Source organism: Manduca sexta, chromosome 21 (assembly GCF_014839805.1).
Source record: "Manduca sexta isolate Smith_Timp_Sample1 chromosome 21, JHU_Msex_v1.0, whole genome shotgun sequence".
NCBI classification, from domain to species: domain Eukaryota; kingdom Metazoa; phylum Arthropoda; class Insecta; order Lepidoptera; family Sphingidae; genus Manduca; species Manduca sexta.
In genome coordinates, this window is record NC_051135.1 from 12,508,134 (window position 1) to 12,530,399 (window position 22,266).

The following is a 22,266-nucleotide window of genomic DNA, read 5'->3' on the forward strand; positions in this document are numbered from 1 at the left end:
CTATAATCTTGCCGTGGACAATGTGGACCTTACATTTGCACGCGTAAGTGCCTCGTTTAGAACACCGCCAGTAACTCCTCAGATGGGTTCCATACTCCCGGTGGAATCGGTGACCATTGAGCAGCAGCACTTGACCACCTTTTACTGTCGTAAAAATCTCACCTGATACGGATACATATAAATAATTAGTTTCAAAATACAGTAGGGGAATGATTGCTAACGTATCTGTTGATATGTTTCATTATATTGGTCTAAAATTAGTAAACCAGGTGATTCGCCAAATTCAAAAGACGACGAAATTATTGTTGTCACGTAAATTTTTGATTGTGTTTTTATCTGTTTCTACACAATAACAATTGAACTTCAAAAATTTGTTGTACTCAATTTTTTTTTTGTGTTTTCTGAATAAGCTGAATGAGACATATTTTTTGGGATTTTGCATTCGAGGATTCACTTAGGAAGTAATAAAGAGGTGTTAGTTTTATTTTGATACTGAATCTCATAGCAATAACGCTATATTTTTTGGCATCAACAGGAGATTTTATTGAACTTATTTGGGAATAGTATGGATTTTTCTAAAATATCTGTTTGTTTAGATCTATATGTACATGTACACAAAGGCATGAAAATGAATAACTCATGGGAACAATTAACTAACAAAAATATGGATATTGGAAAAAACGTTCATAATAATAAGTAATTTATTTTATATACTAATTCAATATAGGCACAATCGACATTACTTCTTTTACACATAATAAAACTCTTGGTTAAAATCAAACAACAAAATAAAAATACAAAAACATTACTAACTACTGCATTTTTCACACAAAAATATTTTTTTTGACATACATTTATTACAAACTAACCTCTTGCATACAAAACATTTGACACTCGACTTGCTGTCGATGCACTGTATCTTCACTTGGCAACGTCTTCGCACTGGTTGTCGTTCTGGTATTTCATCTGATATTATTACTGCATAACTGGTTTCATCATCTTCTTCCTTGATGCTTTTCATTTTGTTTTTCATCTTTTTATCTGAAAATTGACGTGCATATTATAAAATTCATAAAACATTTTCAATTACTCATGTTTGATAAACATTAGTCTTGAATCATTATGAAATATGACAATTAACCCAAAAAGTTTGTAGTTGACAATTGAGAATAAGATCGAAGATATAACCTTAAATAAAATAAGGATAAAACACAAACAAATATTAAAATATATACAATTGAACACGTTTATTAGTGATTATGGTTGCCTAACTCAGAGATGAATCCACCAATCTTGTAGATTTTCGCTTTGCATTGGGGCGTGCTATAATAGTGAGTGCAATACCATATACTCCTATCGTTCGCAGAGTTGGTTCGCTTGTTGTACCTGTAATTACCGACGTGCATTATAAGTCCTCCACGCTGCGAAGTAGAGTAGAAGAGATTACCTGGAATTATTACAACAGCGTTAACATCGAACATTCACTCTACGTTTTATTATCCAGTAATTGATTGTGTTTCCATAATTAATATTGTATTTCACTTGGGTTTGACTCCTAAATTGATAATATTGAAACATCAGTATTCATTTTGCATTGAGTATTTTCAAAAAATACATTAACATGAACACATTAACAAACTTCAACATTGAGCAATTTAGACTATGAAATAGCAATGATCAATTGACTAGATCGAACGGTGATTCCCATTGGACTATTTTGTACTTAAGACTACCGATTGGATGGTTGTGGTCGTTTTTTAAACTGACGATCTCGTCGTCTATAGTGTGGACCTTGGCGGTGCAGTCGGCATGGGTGGCACACTTCCAAGTCTTTTTTACGTGTTGGAGACAGTAGGTCCTGCAGATGAAGGCATATCCGTCTACTATGAGGTGTCGCGTTCCACGAGCCGATGTTTTGTAGTATACTGTAAAAGAAATATGCAAGATGATTTTTATCAGTCATATAATTTTCAATTTATAGTTGGCAAGAAGATGATATTTTGGACTTTTCTATAATTTATAGTTGGCCAGAAGATATTTTAGACATTTCAATAGATTTATGAAGCGTTATGGCTCAAATAAAATAAATAACATAATATAAACGGTTTAATGAACAGTTTGGTAACAACCTTTTAACTAGGTGATGGCAGCTTGGACCCTTTTCCGCTTGATTTATCCTAAGAAAAATTAATAAAAAAAGTTACTTTAAAGTTTTGTTATTGCGAACCTTATGCCAAATCATCGATGGTTGTGTTTTGTTTGCAAACTGTCAACGCCGTCACTTAGATTGTCAGATAGAGTTATGATTCGTGCTTTGCATCCCTTGCGCGCATAACTACACGACCATTGGACCTTTCCACTCGTGTAAATCCAAGTTTTGCTAAACTTGTGCCCTTTGTAGATAAGCTGAATGGTTTGTCTTCTTCTTGCCCAAAATTTAATAACTATAACAAAGAAATTACCAATTTAACACCACATATAGTTTTCTTTGGAATTAATTGTCTTTTTTTGGAGACGTTTTTTGTTTTCATATTTATTATATTTTTTTGGGAGGGCATAGACCTCATTATTGCTGTAATATTTTAAAATGTACAACCCATCGGAAATATTCTAAGTCTTTTGGCATTACAACTTTTTTTCTATAGCTCAAAAACGAAACAAATAGTCTGATATTTAACTACGATAGCTACAATGTTCTTCGGACCGAAATACTGAGCGTTTCTTGCTTGGCATTAGAAATAGGTACTAGATGCTAGCCAAATCAATTCTTACGTCATTTAATAGCAGTAGATCTCCTAGTAACTATAACTTGTAATACATATGTCGCAGTCTGCCTCGTGATTTTGAAAGCTGCATTGCTTTGGAAACATCAGAAGAAAATAAAATCTAAAAACCACGTTTAATCATAGGCATACTGATGCAACTGCACCCGATGGTAAGTGGAGTGGGGTCCAATAGAATGTCGACTGACGAGAGATGATTACTCCTCGGCGGTCGACTCAATTACGCCGGCCTGTTGAAACCGGATATACACAGGCTGATCCCGGAACGCGACACACTTACGTGAGCCACTATAGCGAGTTTTACCACCTTGTGCACGGTAGCATCTGGACGGATATAAAATATATCCTACCACCAGCAAACCAGCAAGTAACCTAGTCTTATTTCGATGTCTCATATTCGCGTAAACATAAGCAGCCTTACTTATAAAAAATTGGCAAAGCTATGCTTAGTTAAAATACAAATTTACTCGATCAGCTGTAAGTCAAAGACCGCTGTCTTGCCTCTTAATAAGGTTTAAACTAAGAACTGGTGATGTTTTTAGCTATTTAAGCAATTCTTAACCACCTCTTAACGCTAAAACAAGTTTATAAGTAAGACTGAAAGAATTAAAATGCGTTGAGATACAAGTGCAACTCACCTGCATAGTCAACTGCCGTCTGCTTACTTTAACGTGTTTAATAAAGTATGTAGGGGATTTGATTAAAATAGACAGTAAAATGAAAATAATATTATTTGACCATACGTTGACAGTCTATGAAAAATTGTTACTTTAATTACTGTAACTTAACGTAATTAAGATCTATGGAGTTAATTGTATTACTTAATATTAATTGAATTTTTATACATTACTTATGAGCAATTAAAAGTAGGAGAGCGCTTAAATACAGACTTTCCGATATGAAAAACTGATAGGTATCGTGTTACGAATATTCAAAGAGCACCCTTTATAATGGTTTTGTGACTGAGAATACATTTTCGTTTTTTTTTAATATTTAAAAATCAATATTTATCTTTTATTTTGGCGGAAATTTAAAAATAGAAGAAACTGAATCTAAATAATAAATATGATTAATTTAACATTTTATATCTACTTACATAAAAAGTTTATTACAATATGATATTTATAACACTTATTTAATATTGTGAGCCCTTACAACTTAAGTCAAAGTAATATTTTATCATTATATTATTTTATCATATCTAAAAAAAAATTAGTAACTTATTTCCAATCATGATATTATAATTAGATTCATAAAGATGTTATTTCCTTTTTTTGTTTTAAATTATAATTAGATAATTGTACTTTGTCCCTACACTTAGATATTTTAAAATTTATTTTTACTGTGACATAAATAACTAGTTCCTTCCTTATTCTCCTTTTCAATTCAAGTGCAAATTCATTCCCTCAAAATAAAGTAACTGAGATTCATAAATCATAAAAAAAAAGAAATGATACTTAAAACGACAAAAAACATCATATATACAAATGAATTACACTATCTACTTTTGTAAATAAATCTATATCATTTACCTATTTCGAGGTAAATTAAAATATACAATTTTGTGTTAATTATAAAAATATTTTTACACTTGATCTTTAATTAAGCAACTCGTCTAACCCTACCCTAGCAAAAACAAAAACATTACATATTAACTATTGCTTTTAGAATCAAATATTTTAAAGTTGAATAGTATTAGTATTAGGTGAATAGTATATCCAAAACATTGTCCCAGTGTTAAACCGTATGAAACGGTTGCCGAAGGAATAATAAAAAAAATAATCAAACGCGCTGTGGTTCGTTGAGAATCTATTCCAGATTTCGGGCCGGTTTCAGTGTGAAATCCTTCTGTTTTTTTCTCCACCTCTTTAGCGCTCTCTTCAATGTCTTTTTTACTCATGGTAGGCGATACGAATAGGCAGGTCTCATCACGATAATGGATCAACAGCCTATAAACCATATTGCAAGTAATATTATAAGTGCATGACAGATCTTCAAAGAAGATAACTGGTAAAGACTTGATGTGCTGCAATTCCTTGTAGAGGAAGAATTTGAAAGAACGACGGACTTAATTAAGCGTCCAGGTTACTTTATAAAAGCTTCAAATTCCCCTGGAACCGAAATGGAGAGCAATCTCGGCTCGTTCTACTTCCGCTAGGCTTGACTCGCGTGTATTTGTTTCAAAAACTTGTCCATATGGCAATGTTCGTTGTACATGGCAACTATTTGCTCGATGTTCACCGAGTCTGTCTTGATGAACGCCTTGCACCCAGTCCTGGTCCTCCTGGAACAGTGCCACAGGATCCCGCTCTTCGACAGAACCTTGTACGTGTAAGTCTGGTTTTCGTACTTTAATAGGGGATGCTTCCCTTTCCCCGATGGGATTAGGATGCCTGGAAATAAATTATTCGTTAGTTTGTAAAGATACGATCGGTTTTCAATTTAATGGTGAATATATGTCGTCGGTCAGGTGGTTCCGTGCCTGTCTGAAGAGAAGCAGCGTCAACTAGAACTTGAATCTAAGATGTATTGCATCGCATTGCAACATATTTACGACATAACATGAACTGGGTGATATGAGCTACTATATCCTTCAAACTGGACCTTAGTTTGCATACTGCTGCTTGGAAGCAGAAATACATCTGGTGAAGATGACAGGATCTTTTATGAGTCGACTGGTAAATATTTCTATATCTATCTATCTATATTCGATTGGTTGTTTTTTAGTGATAAATACTGTACATGAAAATTTGGAAAATTTGTTCAGTAGCTTATATTTTATCATCAAACTTCTACTTGAATGATACAAAGAAATTATAGGACCACTGATCATTAGATAAAGAAAAATAATATAACTTAAATTGATATAATGACACACGAGAATATACATCTATTTGTTTATTCAGAATAATATAAACAAAATTTTAAAATAATACATTAATGGACCGAAAAGAAAAAATTAAAACCTTATTGTTAAACCATGATACTGGAGTAGCCACATTTTTGTGTTACTTACAAAATTGTATCATTTCTGTTGTAATGTCGAAGCTGAAGCTATATTAAAGTTGGAGCTTAGATCCAATGTGAAAAGTTAGTTTGATGTTGGATGAACGTTCCAATTTGTTATGTAGTCGCATCAAGAATCGACAAATATTTTCTGATTTTACCAACCCACACCTTATACAATCTAATAAACATTGACAATAACAAGATTGGCTCAATCTGAAGCTATATTAGTAGTGTTATTGTCAAAATTACTCTTACTAATAGATTTTTCTACATGTTCATGGTAAGTAATTATTTACCCTCAAATACTATTTTTCGCTGGTTTCGATCTAATTGTTTTTTATACTTTGTAATATATATAACAAGAAGTATTCCCAACAGGATAACGTCTTTAAGGAACCCATTCTCAGTTTCCATTTTTTAAATGTAATTGTTCCTGAACTACTTTCATAGTATGTTTCGAGTTTTAAGAACTTTATTAAAAAGATAATATTTATGAACCTGTATTAAGTTGGCCTCATGATCAGCCCTTTTCGTCTTCCCTCACTGTTTATTCTCTTACCTACAAATAAAACATTACGCCTCTATCCTATAGGGGTAGACAGAGGCTATGGATTGGTACCTTGCACGATTCTGGCATACTTGTTTCGCTTCCTCCACCTTCATCAATCTTTTGTTGAGGATACTTTAGACCTGGCCTTTATTAAGAATATCAGATATCTGACAGTTGAAGGTTCGGTGCGGTTGACTTCTACCGGCTCTTCCAGTTATTACCTTTAAAGTAATTAATTGTCCATAATACAATAAATAGACTATTATAAACCTGGAATTGTCTTTCCAGGAATCCCAAGGGTATCTTGCAAAAATTGCTTACACACTTTAACGGTTTTGGTGCCATCGCATAAATAATAATTATAAGACCATTTACGACGAGCTGCCACTCGCTTTTTTCGAGTACTGCATTTTCTTACACAACTAAGAAGCCACTCTTTTCGATTCTTTGAACTTCGTAATCCCCAGTAAGTCTTGTGAATGCGCTTGCGTTCGGCTACACTGAACTTATTGCCACAATCGTTATCACATCTCTTTCCTAGACAGAGATTTGTCTCATTAACTTTACGTCTTTTGGGCATTATGCGGGATTTGTTTAACTTTTTTGATGAATTATCTGATCTATAACTTAATCGAACCATCAAATAAGATTCCTCTGAAACAAACAGAATATTATATTTAATGAGATGACATAACAGTTGTACAAAACATTTTAGTGTTTATCTCAGAAAATGAATTGTTTACTTTATAGTTTACAAACTATTTATTCACATTCAATAATTCAATTGCTAATAGATAGCTTGATTAAGTGTTTAATGCAATAATGTTACTTCCCATCTTCCATGAAAATTATAATTAAAAGCCTTTGAAGAGTAAAACAAAATGTGATTGCTTATTCTTATAACTAATTCTTTGTTTATAAGTAATATATTGAACTTAATGTCGTCCCGTCAGGAGACCACTAAGGAAGTGTTTTCATTCCCTCGGCCCGGGATTAACTCCAGACGCAAAAAGAGGATTGTTTGTAGATCTATGTGTCTGTCTACTGGTGTAAATTATTTTTTGTTCCAAAGCTGATGTGATCAAAATAGTTCTCAGCTACAATTTAAAGCTAAGTAACCGAAGTGTTTAAGGTAAATAAAGAAAAGAAATAGTAATAAAATAAAAAGCATAACAATTATATTAATATAATTAATGTAGTAAAATATATGTGCCTTATTTCGGGTGTTGTGTTTGCTAAGGAATTAAGAAATTATAACAGAAAATAAGTACCTATATATGATGAAAAAGATAAAACAAACAAAATGCCGTCCAACTCGGTTAGGCAATTAAATTCCGAGCCGTCAGATATGCGTATTCGTCTAATATCGTCTACAATAAAACTTTGCACGAAGGTTATGTTACATTACTCTTCAAGCAATAATTTACGTTGTATTCTAAGCAGCAGTCTGATGCAGTATTAGCAGTCAGAATTATAGAACCAGACAACAACTTGAATGGAACGACATTAAGGACTATCTTAAAGGAAAATAAAACGTAAAAGGGCATTGTTTTGCATAAAACCACGATTAACATACTTATAATCGTTTATTCACAATAAAATTAACAATATTTTAACACAATAAACAAAATCTTTTTGTTAGACCACAATCCTAAGGCAGTCAGATTAGTCATACCTACGAAATTGCACCGCTTCCATAATAACATCGAAATTAGTTTAAAGTTGATATTTGGAATCATCACAACGACGATTTAAAATTGATTGTTTGTATTTTCTTATGTATAGGAGACCATGTACTGGCATTCAAAGCATTGGACGTCAACATGCGAGGTAGATAGACGAATTATGAAGGTCGGGGGAATATGTTAGATGCGGGCTGCTTTAGATAGGTTCGTCTGGATATCTTTAAGTGAAGGCCTATGTTCAGCAGTCGACTTGCGGCTGATGATGATGACAATTACACTGGCTTCAGTTCAACCGGCAACCTCCGATCTAGGATTAGCAATTATGTCCCGACCTTATCAATTCACACATTTCATAATCCAGCAAACATCAATCATGGCAAGATAGGCTCATACTGATTCCAGATTAGTAGTATAATAGTCAAGTTCCTGGTATCAGGAAACCCTTCCCCTGTGGGTGTTCGTGGTAACTGGTAAGTGAAGTTATAACTGAATATTTGTCCCTAAAATTGTCGATAGCTAGTATATGCTTTGAAAAATCATTTTCTTCTTGTCTATCTTATAACAATAGACTACTAGTTATTTCCCGTCTTTTGATGTTTGCTGTATGTCTCATATATGTATGTTAACGATTTTATTAAGATAATAAGATTTATGCTCCAGTATTAAGTTGAACACTTCATTAGCTCTCATCATCTCTGTCACCCCTTTTCTGATATCAATAGCTCCAATGGCATTAATAATTATTTTTAAACAAATAAATTATATGGACAGCTAATGATATAATTGTACATTAGGATATATCACACGAGTAATTCCTAGCGTACTTTGCAGAAATTGCTTACAAACTTTAACGGTTTTAGTGCCATTGCTTATATAATAATTGTAAGTCCATTTACGACGATCACTTGCAGCACGCTTTCTACGAATACCACATTTTCTTACACAGCTAACAAGCCAATCTGTTTGTTGCTTTAAAGTTCCTAATCCCCAATAAAAATTGTTAATATATTCTCTTTCTGCTTCAGTGAAATTGTTGCCACAATCGTTGCCGCATTTCTTTCCTAGACAGGGATTTGGCCCGATGGCTTTGCGTTTTTTGGATAATTTTGTAGATTTTTTATACTTCCTTGATGTTTTAATATCTGATCCACAACTCACGAACCGACCAATCGAATCGGACTCCTCTGAAATAAACAAAACAATTTATGCAATGAGATTGCGAAACCGTAATGGAGTGTTAGTTTATATTTTCTTGTTTACAAATAATTATATCACTTTACATGTGTTTAAAAATAAGCCAATAGGTTATGAACACCTTGACTGAGGGTCTATCATGATCATATCTTATGTCGCGAATGTTAGGCATTGATATAAACCTATTTTGCACATTTCATTGCGTTTGTTTTATTATAATTTTCTCCCGAGGTTTTGAAACCTTTGCAGCCGTCGTGGTCCACCACGTGACCGCGATAAAAACCGCAAAATAGCTTTATTTCAATAAGGGTCTATCGCTTTCGACCTTCCATAAAATTTATTTTTTGTGATTAATGAGAAATCGTAATAAATTAAAATGTATAACAATTGATTTGTCATTTTTTAATGTAGTGAACTTCATGTTCCATACTTCAATAAAATGTAAGAGCATGGTTGTTTTTATTTTTATCTAAAGTCTTTGATGTAAGGGTAAGGATGCATCGAAAAAGTCGCGAGTTTTTTTATCGCAAATCCCGCACCTTATTCCTTATTTGCAGCTTGCTTCCATCTTATAGTATTATTAACAAATTTAACGCGAATTTTCTCGACACATCGGGCTCTTGTACACTACTGACACGATTATAACACAAATGCATAATGTATTTTTTATCATCTGAATATATAATATCAGCCCTGTATTATATACTGTTCTACTGTTGGGCACGGGAATCCTCTACTACTGAGAGGGATTAGGCCTTAGTCCATCACGCTGGCCTAGTGCGGATTGGTAGACTTCACACACTGTCGAAATTCCTATAGAGAATTTCTCAGGTATACAGGTTTCCTCACGATGTTTTCCTTCACCATCAAAGCAAGCGATAATTCATAAAGAATAGACACATATTTTTTTTGAAAAGTCAGAGGTGTGTGCCCTTGGGATTTGAATCTGCGGACATTCGTCTCGGCAGTCCGTTCCACAATCAACTAGGCTATTGCCGCTTTTTATCTGAATATATAAACAAAATTTGATTTTACTATTCGAAATTTGAATTTACAACAGTAGTATCACTGTGATTATATGTCACAAGTAAATGCTTTAATTTATAACAAGAATATTCATTCTAAAAATTATGGGAGTTATTTTTATGGAATCGCTTTCTACTTGTAGCAAATAACTCAGGGGCCTTATTCTCTATCCCGCACGTTATTTTGACAGTGCGTAACAAACACGTACGCATCATGTTTAGGACAATAGAAATTTGGCTTACAGAATACCATTCCACGCACATTTCTCGAAGATAACATGACACGGCCGCGTTACGCGTTTACACTATCATACAGAATAAGGGCCCAGATCATAGAGTGTTTCCCGCAGAACTGTCAACCTTTATAATAATATGATGAAAAAATGGTATCCAGGGTTGCTTCCGATATTTAGGCAGTGTATAAGTTAGTTTATGGTCAAGTCTAGAAAATCATTTTTGGATTAAAACAAAATTATGATTTCCTCAGTCAAACACTGTCATAAAAATGCTAAACGAAATCACTATTTTATACATATATTGAAAATTAGGTAATATAATAGTATTAAAATCGATGAATAGCTATTAATAACAAACAAGATGTAAATGACATCGCTAGAATCAGAGTGATTATTTATTTTAATAAAAAAGAAATCGTTCTTAGTTAGAACTCCAGAGTATCTTCTAGTCATACATTTTTCTTCCTAAAGCAAGGAATTGATGGATAAGTTGAGGTATAAGACATTAATTAAAACAGAAAGATGGCGCTTGAACATCCATTAAATCCTTAAAACGGATGAGTTTTAAGAAAAAAAAAACACTTCACTCTGGTCCTTGTAGTTGTTTATATTTCTTTTCCATAGTTGATATTAATTTGGACTTACAAGAAGTGCCTTTCGAAATCTCCATTTCAAATCTTTATAAAGGTGCTATTCCATACATCGCAATGCGGTCTGTAAGCGATCGTGTTGCATTGTGTGTCGAGTATGGAACAGCACCTTTAACAATACCGAATTCATTCCTTAGTAATTAATATTTGTGACATACTTCTATATCTTACAGTACATTGCGAGTAACAAGTTAAATGCTATATTACAATTTCATTACTTATAATTAAGACTTTTCTGTATAACACAATAATAACAAGTTTCTATTAAAATTTATAAATAATAGGATTTCAGTTCAGTGTCTTAACAATAAATGTTTTGTTCTTTAACAATTGAAATACATAGTAGAATACCAATCAGATCAACACTCAAATGGCAAGAAAAGCACCGTAATCTATACAAATGTTAATAAATTACACTAATATTATAAGGAAAATCATCCACGAAGACGCGTCTCACCAACTTTTGAGCAGCGTTGTGAAGTAAGGGGACAGATCCAAGTACTTTCTCGAACACTATCTGTCGTAGTGTGCGTGTGTACTTATGCTGCTAACGCACACTGTAAGCGATAAGAGATAGAAGTGGGGCGCGTCTTCGTGTGTGAAATAGTTATATCTACCTATAGAATAAGAGATTACTAAAGAATTGCATTAAAGTATTTGTAATCGTTAAAACATTCCCCAGATGCTTCACGATAAACTAATAGCTGATGGGAAGTAAAAGACCCTACGACATCTTTGAAAACTAATGATTTAACGTTCGCAAACGTTTTAGTGCAACTCCGTTAGTTGTAAACATATTATACAGTACATTAAGTGTATGTCTTAGCATATCTTTAATGTGATGACTAAGAAAATAATCGTTATTGTTCGAAATCATTGTTTTAATTTGAGCCCAATTCGTTTAGATTTAGAGCCTTAGGGCTCATTCAAAGCTACATAGAGCTATGAGAATGCATTGTTCCAAATGCAATAGTTTGTATTCAAGGTGAGCGCACACCTGGCACATGACTTCTCGCGCATACTACACATAATTAAATGTCCACAAGTCATTCCTATATAATAGACAATATAAGACAAGAAAAAAAATCGTGACTTTCTGTGATTCTATTTCAACCTCATCCATTAAGTAAGAGGAAATAAGGTCGAAAATAAATTCATCTGTAGCTTTCAGAAAATTTTATTTGGACCTCACTCTACTTAAAACTGATGCAGTAAGGTCATTTTGCGGCGCTTGTTATAAAATATGTTCAGTAGTATTTCGCTGGGTTTGTATTGATGGGGAAGCGATGTGTTTCTCGACATTTGTTTGGACATACGTAGTTGCCTATAACATAATTTTAAATAGTCATAATTAAATGTGAAAAAAATATTTTATACGACTTTTGTATTTAAAAATAAATTTACTGCATAAAATGAGTTGATATTATAACATTTTCGATATTAAATAATTCATTCGAGCACTATGTTGATAAGGTTATGAATTGATGTTAATAACTGTTTCCTGAGCGATCCATATATTTTTGTACCTTATCCAAAAACCTGATAGTATTATTAGGATTTCAGAATAAACATTCCATTGCTCAAGAGAAAAAACAAGATAATTAAGTGATAGCATAATATGCCTCTTACATCACTTCTTCTATAACTTAGTAATAGTTTTTGCTAGACCCCGAAATCATGAAAAAAGAGCTGATATACTATTATACATTTATATAAAATAAAGCGAGGGAACTTTTCAGGCGGATTGAAATGTAACTTATATCGAGAACTGTTTATCGAATATATTGGTAGAGGATAGATGACCTCTTAAACGCATTTGCTTAAACTTATCCAGTAGGGTGAATATTGCGCAAAAAACTCGAGAAAAATCTTTCAACACTTTGACTCAAAATTCATGCGTATAGTCGCTTGGCGTTTGTTTGAAATTCACCCTTAAAGCTTTCGCTAAAAGAACTGTATTGTCATATTTACTGATATTTGTTTGTACTCATGATATAAAATCAATAGTTAAACGAGCTTTGGAGTTCGGTTTTGTTGGAGACCGTCATTAATTGCAGTTTCGGTGGCGTATGATCGTGAGGTTTGTGAGCGTAGGCCTTGTTCCCGAAGCTGATAGCTGATGCTCTGCAGCCCTTGAGCCTCCTGGAGCAATACCAGGACACTCTGCCGTCAGCATTCTGCTTCTGATAGCTGTAGGTGTACCCCGAGAGCAAGAGTAGAGGATGTTTGCCTCCTCTTTTAGTCCAGAGAAAGGTCCCTGTGGACAGGTGCGATGTGAGTAATATACAAGATATAGTACGCTGACATTATAATGCTTACCCTCGAAAACTTACCAGATTTGGGCATTGTTAATTCAATAGTGTTTTGAGTTTTGACTTACAAATTGTATATAGAAACTTGCTTTGAAAAATATATTTAGAGCAGGGTTTCTCAAACTTTTTGCTCCATCAACCCTTGTAAAAGTGTCTAGATGACAGCGAACCCCTTTACTAACTACTTAAGCCCCTCCCCGCCCTCCCTTCTCAAGGAAATACATAGTTGCGCGCGCGCTACAGCGTGTGACAGTGTGCCGCAAGCCATCACGCCACCATTACGCGAATTTTGTCCTGAATCCCCTAGCGTCGCGTACCCCACTTTGAGAAACCCTGATCTAGTGTATAAATAATATACAGATATAATAATCGTGATTTTATTGTGATAACACAAATACAATTAGAAAATATACATCCATTATTCGAATGCGTAATTTCGTGTATAACTTACATTGTCGTCCGAGCTTTGAAAAATAACAAGCCTTCTTAGAAACTAGATTTTAGATTCAATATTATCCTTTAACTATCGTATTTTTTGCCCTGGTTCCACATCTGCCTATCCCTTCGGGGATTAAGGCATGATGTGTGTTAATTTTGATTTTTATTAATCTTTTTTTTTTTAAATCCGGTACAAATGTAAAACGACTTATAAATTCGTATATGATGAACTAATAGGGTAACATGGGGCACGGTGGCTCATAATTTACAAAAATATATTTGGTGGACGATCCTCATCTTATTGCCTTTGTTCGGTCGGTAAGAATAATTATTGAATCGTCTAAAAAATTAAATATTTACGTCACTGTGTCCCCACTTCACCCTTCACAATATTCATTAAAAGTATTCATTAAAGCCTAACAATAAATTGCATCACATACAATTTTCAAGTAGAAGGCACAATTTTACATCAATTATAAGGCACTTATATCTATAACTTCGGGTGGTTTATATTATTTTTTTTTTAAATATTACCTTTTTATTTTCCTTACAACAAGTTTCATTTTTGATTAGCAATGCTGGGGCTACACTAACATTATAACAAGGACCATCATCGCAAAACATATGTCGTAAAATACTGCGTTAAATCAAAAATCGAATGTCAAATTATCTCGATATTTTGCCACTCTTACGCTTCGTTATTGCGATAATTAATGCCATTGGGCATTAGTGTGGCCCCAGCATCAGATCTATCCGTAGACACATCCGACAACTTGATACGTGAAACTAGTATATCGACAGTACTCATCGGTGAAAGTGACAGATAACGCGCTCATTCGTTTTCAATAAGCGATCTCAATATAAATCCTCGGTCCGATCCAAGAATTGGCCAATCAGAATAAGTAAACTTACTAATAAGTAAGCATATAAAAAAAAACTGCTGCCCCCTTAGAATGACCCAATAAACGCGACTAGTAAGTCGATATTTAATTTTGCTGTCTCTGATTGGTCGAGAGACCGAGGCGTGAGTCACGTGTTAGTTTCTCAACCAATCACAATAAAACGATACGAAGTTGCATCGTGTTTTGCCACAGATTGGTCCATTCTCCGATAGATTGATACAACGATTGGGATCTTTTATTGCAAACAGCGTTTGGATAGTTCAATGATCCTATTGTATCATAATTAAAAGTAAAAACTCAAACAGGAATGATAAAATTACTTACATATTACATTAATATTAACATGAACTAAGACATGAGATTAACAATTCAATATCATAATATTAAATCATAACATTAAAAATATCGTTTCGTGTACTGCATTTTTTACTATCGACATACAATTTGATAACACGAATATGATTGAATTTTGATAGAATACTAAGAGATAGAAAGATATTGGGCGACAAAATGGCGGCCACATAATACTTAAATTAAGAATGATTCATACTTTAGTAGATCTAGACACGAATTTTCCTAATAAAATTGAAGCAATCGTGCTAGAAATCGACAAACGTTTTATTAGAGGTTATTTCAAATTTTTGCCTGCACATAGACGTTTAGTATAGACTCGGCATTTACTTACAAAATACATAAAAAACGATTGAATCAAATAATGACAGTCACATAGCTACGAATGATTATGCTCTAAAAAAGATCTGACTATGACGGAGTTGTGCGTGGTGATGCTGGCCCTGCAGCCGAGCTGGATCCTCTTGCAGCAGGTCCACCGAATCTTCTTCCTGTAGCACTCGTGCTTGATGAACTTGTGGTCGCCCACGTGGACCACCAGGTGCCCGCGGTTCGATAGCCCGAAACGCACTGGAAGGGAAAGATAAGGATTAGACATTATCCAGTATAAGGCATAAACCAAGTTGTATTGCCAAGCTATTTTATTCTTTATGGTGTATTGGTTATTTAGGCTGTGAACCATGAAGTTCTGGGTCCAAATCCAAGGTAACATAAGTTTGTGTAATTTTTTACTTTATAAAACTATTTTGAGTTGTCCGCGATTCAAAGTTATGTTCCGTAAAGGCTCGTACTCACATCTTGAGACTAATATAATATGTTTGCATATGAATGTACTGATTCCGCCTTAGCCTATTCCGTACTGAAAGAGGTAAATTTATTTTTGTTTTATCAGGGCGCTATGTCGGTCACACTTGTATTTACCCTGAATTTTCCATTCACATTCCTATACCTGCTTTGGAATAGAATTCTTCAGTACGCGTCAATGTATGAGCGAGTATAAAATTCATAAATTTAATATAGGTATGTCGCCGCAGCACTGGTGAATTTCCGGAGCGATAGTGGCGCCATCTATTATTATATCGAGGAAGTATTAGAAAAGGAGGGAGGTCGACTGCTGTCAATATAAGGACCGGCCGAACGACGAGAGCTCAGTCTTGTACGAGTGTTGGTTGAGTCTGGTTGGAGTCTTGTACCAGCCTTGTAGCGGTATTGTAGTAGTCTTCAGTAGTCTTGTTTCACGCTCGAACCGAGCACATTGTGTATTCCGCTAGTGTTGCTATGCAGTAAATTGTTAGTGAAGTAAAGAAGTGTTTCAATAATTGAATAACTGTCCGGAAAATAAATATAGACCGGTGATACTTTACCGGTCATGTAAAAAAATAACCAAGTAAACAGTTTCACTCCGACAGGTATATTACAGGATAATAAAATTAAAAATCATGTAGATAAGTTGTTTATTTTCAAATAATATTTTTGTACAAATATGATGATATTTAGAGTGCCACTTGAAATAATATTAATAATATTCAAACACCAAACTCAGATATAGGTACTAAAACCTTTAGTTTCTAAACGAAACTGTCAACACGCGGCTGGAGATTGCAGTTGAACATTTTTTTATAATGTTATGCGTATTTATTTTTGCTGGCACATTTTGAAATAGACACATTACACATTACATAAATAAAATTAAACAAAGAAAATTACTATATTATTAATAAATAAATAAAAAAAATTACATAATGTCCAGTAAAGGTACCTCTCATTCAGCTGGATGCTACAGTACGACCTAAGTAGTACTGCAACGATGATTTTCGATGAGAGGCCCAGATGACGTGCAGACGCTCAGTCGGTTCTTATAATAAAAAAGCAATTACATTATGTATATATACGTATGACCTTATTCAAAAACAGTTAGGTTTTGAACTCAACGATGAAGTAAAGCTACCATTGCAAATTACACTTTATATTACTTAAAAGAAAGTTCTTATCTTAATAAAAATAATAATAATATCAGCCCTGTATTATATACTTGCCCACTGCTGAGCACGGGCCTCCTCTACTACTGAGAGGGATTAGGCCTTAGTCCACCACGCTGGCCTAGTGCGGGTTGGTAGACTTCACACACCTTCGAAATTCCTATAGAGAACTTCTCAGATGTGCAGGTTTCCTCACAATGTTTTCCTTCACCGTTAAAGCGAACGATTAATTCACAAAGAATACACACATGATTTTAGAAAAAAGTCAGAGGTGTGTGCCCTTGGAATTTGAACATGCGGACATTCGTCTTGGCAGTCCGTTCCACACCCAACTAGGCTATCGCCGTTATTCTTATCTTAGCTAACGTATAATTATCCAAATAAATACTTCATTCGACACAATATACCAACTTTTCACCATATAAAATTATCAATAAGCCTAGCCTCTAAACTCTAACATAATATCCCTCAGGAGTGACATAATACTGAGGAGGTGAGTGCTCATGATCTCCTCTCGCGCGTATGAGGTTACCATCGAAGCCAACCGAGAGGTACGCACCGCACCCCGAGCTGCAGCGCCATATCTCCGACTTAGATGTCCGTTTTATTAAACGGTACGTAAACATGTTGTACATATAAAAAATCCTGCCGTTGAGGTACTCTATCTTCCTTAGATCTGAAACGGAATGATCATCATCAGCCACATAAAGTCCAATGCTGAACATAAGCCTCTCCTAAACATTTCCAAACAGACCTGAAGAAAGCGGCCTGCATCCAGCGTGTACCTGTGACCTTTATCAAGTCGTCTGTGCACCTTGCAAGTGGACCTCCAACGCTGCGCCTACCGGTACGTGGTCTCAAATATATGAAAATAGTAGTATAAGAATGAGTTGGTGAGACTCTTTTTTCCAAAGAGTTCACAAACATATGAATGTTTTTCAAATTATTAAAAATAATGTCCTTATCTAAAGTTTTACAATTTTAGGGTGATCTAGGGAGGCGAGGTTCCGCTATTTGATACATAACGCGCCGCAGATGAGACTGGTTTGGGTTAATATAGATGGATCGAATTTGTTATAAGAACTGCGATCAGGCGTGCGGCTATGCGCCCGTAGATTCGAGCAGTAAAAGGCCAAGTAGAACATTAGGTTATCCCTAACCTTCGAGCAATAATAATATGCAATGTGCCCTTTGCTACGCACAAAGAAAACTTTATAAAATATTATCTCGTTGGTTCAGAATGATATTTGCCACTATCTACATTCGTTCAAAACTGATGAATCAATCATTCAGAAGTAAGTAATAATACCATTTCAGAATTTGATTACGTATATTTGAGACATAAATTATTTGAAACATATGAGAATATAAATCTTAATTCTTAAAACATTAGGTATAATATACATATTAGATAAAGATCTAAGGGTCTATACAGACATCGCGTTTTGCACGCACGCATTTTATCATGCAAAAGTGGATACACAGTTCATAAGTGCTTCGCATTTACTCCGCGTTTTAGTTGCAGTTGTAGCGCGTGATCGGGTTGTTTAAAAACTTCGTTTGCATAGACAGTAAATGGAGGATGGCTTTTATGACACTAATTTGAGAATATACATGTAATATTCCTACTTATAATATAAAAGGTTAATAAAACATTATTGTACAATGCGGTATGTTTTTACCCAACAAAACACGTTGATATGACCCTTACAATATAATCATTTTGTAACATTCACATACCATAATTAATGCTAATGTTTTTAAAACTTAATAATGCCTGCATTCTTTCACTTGGCGACAGGAAAACACAAAGATGATTAGTTTATAGTTTTTTAAGAAATAATGTGTCCATATTAATTCTTCTACAATGAATTATTCTTTATAGTATTTTCAATACAATTAGGCGGTAAAAAAAGTTTCCTTACCAATATTAATATTAAATAAACTTTAGTCAAAGTAGTTATACAATGGTTTAAATTCTTTGCAGAATAATTTTGCAGATGTATCAAAATTTACAACATAGATGAAAAAAATGAGATCAATTTATTCTAACCTTCAAATTCTATTCATAAATACACCTACGATACATATATTATTCTATTGAAGTACAAATAACGAAATTGAGTATTAAAATATTTAATGAAATATTGAACATTTAGAGTAGGCGCACACGGGCGGTTATATGATCGGCTGTTGACACTAAACCTTTCTGTATACGCACACTTACGGTAATTTTCCCGCATGAATTTCTACACAAAAATATTGGTACGGTTATTGAATCGCTCGTGCGTCCCTACCCCTAATCTTAATAACAGCTACAAAAAGCTACAGTATAATACAATTAAAGCTTGACGTACACGCCTTTCGGTGTGACAAAATACCTCGGTGGGGGGTGTTTATGCATCCCCCTGGCAGTGAGTAGGCGGCCATCATTACTGACGAATATGTAGGCGGCACAGCCTGAACTGCAGCGCCATCGCTCGCTAAACGTCGTCTTACCGGTCAAGTAATAAGTGTAATTTTCGTACATGTACTGAACTTTGCCGGTCTCCAGTTTAATTTTCTTGAGTAAAACTGAAATGTGTCTTATATTAGTTGAAATAGTGTTAGGTTAGTATTACTATTACTACGTTCAACGCTTACATATTTACTAAAATATATAATAAATAATATTGTTGACACTTAATTATTTTTAGTAATTTTTGTGCTCTTGTTTCTACACTATAAATTAAAATATAAAACATTAAATTATTTTTATGGTGAACATATTTTAATATTTTTCATACATTTCTGGAACTTTTAATCATACAATTTGTAATTGATAATTTGTGGCAGTCATCGGAAAACTATTTTTTGTGTGCAATCTTTTTTTTGAAGTTGCTATAAAATTGATAGGTAAAATATGAAACCTATAACATGAAAAAAAGGGAAAAAACTAAAAGGTCGCAAACAGGAATTGATTGTTTGACGATTCCCACAAATTAACAATTTTGGAATGGGTCATTACTTTATTAAGAGTGCGATGTATGTGTAACGTTATATCGAACAATAAATTAGTCGTATCGAATGTGTTAGTTTCCGTATAGAAGAAGCCCTGAAACTCTCTAAAATAATATTTCATTTGGAGCAAGCCTGGTCTCATGTCGAGGCTATAAGTCTGCGTCAACATTTTTCCATCAAATATATGCATTTATCAGTTGATTTTAATATAAACACCGTCTGAACTAATATGGAACGCAGGCGGTGAATGCGTATAATCTCTCGCGTACAGTAGTTTTCCATCAAACGATACCTTTATGTAGGCTCCACATCGAGAACTGCAAGTCCATCTCTCATATCGTCGAGTTTTGTTCGTAAAGGTGTATAGTTTGTACATGTAATAAGTTTTGCCATGGTTTTATTTTCTTGCTTTTATTTTCTTTATCTCTGGAAGAATTGTTTATTGGTATTATGGTTACTTGAATTACGTTTGACGGCCAAACATCGTCACAAACTTTCGCATTTATAATACATTTTTACTGGTAGGTCTTTTGTATGCGGGAGTCCGCCTGGGTAGGTACCACCGCAATGTCTATTTCTGCCGCCAAGCAATGTATAGCCACGGTTGTGTACCGGTTTGAAGGACATTGTAGCCAGTGTAACTGCTGGACATAATAAGACTTAACATCTCATGTATTAGGATGGCGAGCGCAGTATAATACCAAACAATAATTTGTAATTCAAGGTGTTGTATGGTAGGTTTTTACCGTTTATGAGTAATAGTATCGCTTACCATCAGGCGAACGGCAAGCTCGTCTAGTCATTCAAAGCAATAAAAAAGACTAAGTGTAGCTAGCGTCTTCGCACGCGTGATAAGCTTATCCCGCTGCAAAGATCTCTACAACACTGTAGTGGTTCAAAGCAAAACCTGTAGGATGCCAGTGTATCTACATCAAAATTAAATTAAAAAAATACAGTCCTATAAATTGCCAGGTTAACGTAGGCTATGTGTTATTTCGAGATATCTTCTCTCCGTGTGCCAAATTTCATTCAAATCCATCCAGCCCTTTCTGTTCTTACTTTTTTTTTGACAAATGAACATTATGCCAACTGTCTACTTTCAACAAACTGTTATTGTGTTTAATATATGGTAAAAGATGTGTTATCTGTGGTATAAAAATAATTGACAGCAAAAGCCCTCTGTGTAATCGGCTTTTTGATTTAAAAAATAGCGTCAGTCTTTAACCGAAAACACAAGTTTTAATACAAACACACCACTTTTACAAACTTTTGCTTCTATATTAGTTAGATAACTGAGCAATTCTGTGAAAATGTTCCAGTCTTGTAAGTTGAGACAGTTTTACAAATACTAACTTTTGAAGCAACACTGGTCTGATGTCGTAAATGTAAATAGACGCTAATAATCTGTTCATAAAGGTTCGTGAATCAAAAAAAGGATGTAAAAAAAGAAGATAATTATTCTCAAAATCGAATCGTCACATTTATTAATATATATCAAAATAATCATAATAATATATTTTGAGATTTTTTTTACACAAAGTTTAAAAAGGTTATACTGTATTATATTTAAGCACACACATCACGCATTTTTCCCCGTAGTATGCAGAGACGCAACTGAGCCACCCACTTTTCGCCAAGTGTGTCCCGTCCCATGATGTGATAGGACGAACCTATCGCCATATCGGGCACAAATTCCAGACTCCGGGGTGATACTGAGCTGACATCCAAATATCACTGCCCGACTCGGGATTCGAACCTAGGACCTCAGAGAGCTCTGCCGTAACGCACATGCAGTACAACTACGCCACTGAGTCAGAATGTATATAATATTCTGCTTAATTGTAACATTAACAGATTAAAACTATGTCATTTTGTTATATTGACAACTAAATTGTATATTTTTTTTGTTTTTTTTTTTTTTTTTCTTAAAGCAGGGGCTTATTGGTACAAGTGATTATGCCGCCCCGGTTAATGCAAATCTTAGTCACTAAGTTACATAATAATAATAATAATATCAGCCCTATATCATATACTGCCCACTATTGGGGGCACGGGCCTCCTCTACTCCTGAGAGGGATTAGGTCTTAGTCCACCACGCTGGCCTAGTGCGGATTGGTAGACTTCACACACCTTCGAAATTCCTATAGAGAAC

General features: G+C 34.3%; 2 long non-coding RNA genes across 2 annotated transcripts; both read right to left on the bottom strand.

Moving 5' to 3' along the window:
* Positions 1-1,199: 1,199 nt before the first annotated feature.
* Positions 1,200-2,988, bottom strand: LOC115447333. The gene is made up of 2 exons (XR_003938993.2): positions 2,228-2,988; positions 1,200-1,925 (listed from the first exon to the last, which is right to left on the bottom strand). It is a non-coding gene; the product is annotated as an uncharacterized LOC115447333 (long non-coding RNA).
* Positions 2,989-18,425: 15,437 nt separating this feature from the next.
* On the bottom strand, positions 18,426-21,688 carry LOC119190028. Its single transcript, XR_005112727.1, has 2 exons — positions 20,407-21,688; positions 18,426-19,688 (listed from the first exon to the last, which is right to left on the bottom strand). It is a non-coding gene; the product is annotated as an uncharacterized LOC119190028 (long non-coding RNA).
* Between the last annotated feature and the right edge of the window lie 578 nt (positions 21,689-22,266).